We start from the raw sequence: 3497 nt of genomic DNA, 5'->3' as shown, positions 1-3497 counted from the left end.
TAAACACACACCGCGAAAAATCCTTTATTTGGAATAAAAGACAAAAAAACACAGTTTCATCATTTTATTAAAAACCTCCAATACCCCTCCAGGTCCGACGTAATCCACACGACACTGTCATCTCTGCTACAGAACAAGAGTGCTCTGTATGAGCTCCACGTAGCAATCAAGTTAATCACGTGGTCAGCTGAGACTTCAGCAATCCAGACTTCAAGATTACCACATCTGCCTATCTTTCACATAAGAGGCAATAGCTGAGTGGCTAGAGCGCTCACCTAAGAAGATAAGGTCACAAGTTCTAGACCAGTTTTCTTTTTATTTTTAATTTTAAATTATATTTATAATATATTTATAATTATAATTTAATTATGCACTGAGGGGAGGAGCCGGACATCAGCTGTGAGCTCTCTCTCTCTGTCTCTCTCCTTTCTCTCTCTCTCTCCTTTCTTTCTCTCCTTTCTCTCTCTCTCTTTCTCTCCTTTCTTTCTCTCCTTTCTCTCTCTCCTTTCTTTCTCTCCTGTCTCTCTCTCCTTTCTTTCTCTCCTTTCTTTCTCTCCTTTCTTTCTCTTCTTTGTCTCTCTCCTTTCTTTCTCTCCTGTCTGTCTCTATCTCCTTTCGCTCTCTCCTTTCTTTCTCTCTCTCTCCTTCTCTCGCTCTCTTTCTCTCTCTCCTTTCTCTCTCCTTTCTTTCTCTCCTTTCTCTCTCTCCTTTCTTTCTTTCTCTCTCCTTTCTCTCTCTCCTTTCTTTCTCTCCTTTCTCTCTCTCTCCTTTCTCTCTCTCCTTTCTTTCTCTCCTTTTTCTCTGTCTCTCTCTCCTTTCTCTCTCTCCTTTCTTTCTCTACTTTCCCTCTCTCCTTTCTTTCTCTCCTTTCTTTCTCTTTTTTCTCACCTTTCTCCTCTTTCTCTTCTCTCTCTTCTTTCTCTCTTTCTCGCTCTCTTCTTTCTCTCTCACCTTTCTCTCTCTCATTTCTTTCTCTCTCTCCTTTCCCTCTCTCTCCTTTCTCTCTCCTTTCTCTCTCCTTTCTTTCTCTCTCTCTCTTTCTCTCTCTCCTTTCTCTCTCCTTTCTATCTCTCCTTTCTTTCTCTCCTTTCTCTCTCTCCTTTCTTTCTCTCCTGTCTCTCTCTCCTTTCTCTCTCCCCTTTCTTTCTCTTCTTTCGCTTCTTTCTCCTCTTTCTCTTCTCTCTCTTCTTTCTCTCTTTCTGTTTCTCTTCTTTCTCTCTTCTTTCTCTCCTTCTCTCTTTTCCTTCTCTCTCTCTTCTTTCTCTCTTTCTCTTGTGTTGTGTATTATTTATAATAAAAATATTTTTCTGTGTGTTGTAATTCTTTTTATTGGTACTAGAAATTCATGGTGGCCATGTCTAATATTGGCATGACACCATGAATTTCGGGCTTAGGGCCAGTTGATAATATACAGCTAGCCCTAACCCCATTATTACCCAGCGAGCGACCCGTCACCAGGGCAGCTGGAAGAGTTGGATACAGCACCAGAAGATGGCGCTTCTATGAAAGCGCCTTTTCTGGGGCCGCTGCGGACTGCAATTCGCAGCAGAGGGGCCCAGAAAGCTCAGGCCAACCTGTGCTGTGGATTCCAATCCCCAGCTGCCTAGTTGTACCTGGCTGGACACAAAAATATGGCGAAGCCCACGTCATTTGTTTTTTAATTATTTCATGAAATTCATGAAATAATAAAAAAAAGGCTTCCCTATATTTTTGGTTCCCAGCCGGGTACAAATAGGCAGCTGGGGGTTGGGGGCAGCTCGTTGGTGCCTGCTGTACCTGGCTAGCATACAAAAATATGGCAAAGCCCAGTCATTTGTTTTTGAATTATTTCATGAAATTCATGAAATAATTAATTAAAAAAGGGCTTCCCTATACTTTTGGTTCCCAGCCGGGTACAAATAGGCAGCTGGGGGTTGGGGGCAGCTCGTTGGTGCCTGCTGTACCTGGCTAGCATACACAAATATGGCGAAGCCCACATAATGTTTTTGGGGGAAAAAAACTCCTGCATACAGTCCTGGATGGAGTATGCTGAGCCTTGTAGTTCTGCAGCTGCTGTCTGTCTGTATTGAGGAGAGCAGACAGCAACTGCAGAACAACAAGGCTCAGCATGCTCCATTCACTAGTGTATGCAGGAGAGCAGACAGCAGCTGCAGAACTACAAGGCTTAGCATACTCCATCCAGGACTGTATGCAGGAGTTTTTTGCCCACCAAAAAAATGACGTGGGCTTCGCCATGCTTTTGTATGCTAGCCAGGTACAGCAGGCAGCTACGGGCTGCCCCCAGCTGCCTAATTGTACCAGGCTGGGAACCAAAAATATAGGGAAGCCCGTATTTTTAATTATTTCACTTATTTCATGAAATAATTAAAAAACAAATGACGTGGTCTTTGCCATATTTTTGTTTCCAGCCAGGTACAACTAGGCAGCTGGGGATTGGAATCCGCAGCACAGGTTAGCCCAAGGTTTCTGGGCGCCTCTGCTGCAAAATGCAATCCGCAGCCGCCCCAGAAAATGGCGCTTTCATAGAAGCACCATCATCTGGCGCTGTATCCAACTATTCCAACAGCCCTGGAGCCGGGTGGCTTGCTGGGTAATCATGAGTTAATACCAGCTTTGTTTTACTAGCTAGTATTAAGCCAGAGATTCTTAATGTCAGGCAAGTTGACCCGGCCATTAAGAATCTCCAATAAAGGGTTAAAAAAAGACACCACACAGAGAAAAAATACTTTAATAGAAATAAATACAAAGACACACTTAGAGACTCCATGTGTATTACTCCCTCTTATCCCTCCACGATCCTGCTCTTCTGTCTTCTATCTCCTTCAACACATGCAGCTATGCTACATCAGCAGCGCTGCTTTGGAAGAAGGCGGTGCTGCTTCCTGTGCAGTCTTTTCACTCCGTGAGTGATCAGAGGCTGCGTGCTGTTAGCTTTGACATCACCACTGATAGGCGCATTGCTATAGCAACGGTGATCTCCGTTATTGACCGGCTGTGGCAGCCGGTGAATAACGGAACAGGGAAGCAGACCGGAGAGATGCACTGACAGGTCCTAGCATGACGTCAAAGCTATGTGACCAGTCTGTAGCCAATGAGATAACAGACACGTGACTGGTCACATTCTATTTTGACGTCACGATAGGTCCTATGTTAATTATAATCAATGGTGAGCTCTGTAAAAAAAAAATATTAACAATTCAAGATTTACTGCATTTTGTTTATGCATCCAACAAAAAAATTAAACAGTGAAGTTAGTCATTTCTTGGGCAAAAGTAGCAAAACAGAAAAAGTGAATAAATTTGGTAATGCTGTGATCGGATCAACCCACAGAATAAAGATACCATGTCAATTATAGCGACTGGTGAATGTTGTTTAACAATATTCAAAGGCCCAAAATGGCTGTGATGCAACGGGCTCAACTGGGCAGATAATATAGTTGTAATCTACCACTCTAACACTGATTACAACATAAGGTCAAAGTGCACCTGAAATTACTA

This window comes from Anomaloglossus baeobatrachus, chromosome 2, assembly GCF_048569485.1.
Source record: "Anomaloglossus baeobatrachus isolate aAnoBae1 chromosome 2, aAnoBae1.hap1, whole genome shotgun sequence".
NCBI classification, from domain to species: Eukaryota; Metazoa; Chordata; class Amphibia; order Anura; family Aromobatidae; genus Anomaloglossus; species Anomaloglossus baeobatrachus.
The sequence above is the reverse complement of the archived record's forward strand: the minus strand, read 5'-3'. Positions refer to the sequence as shown.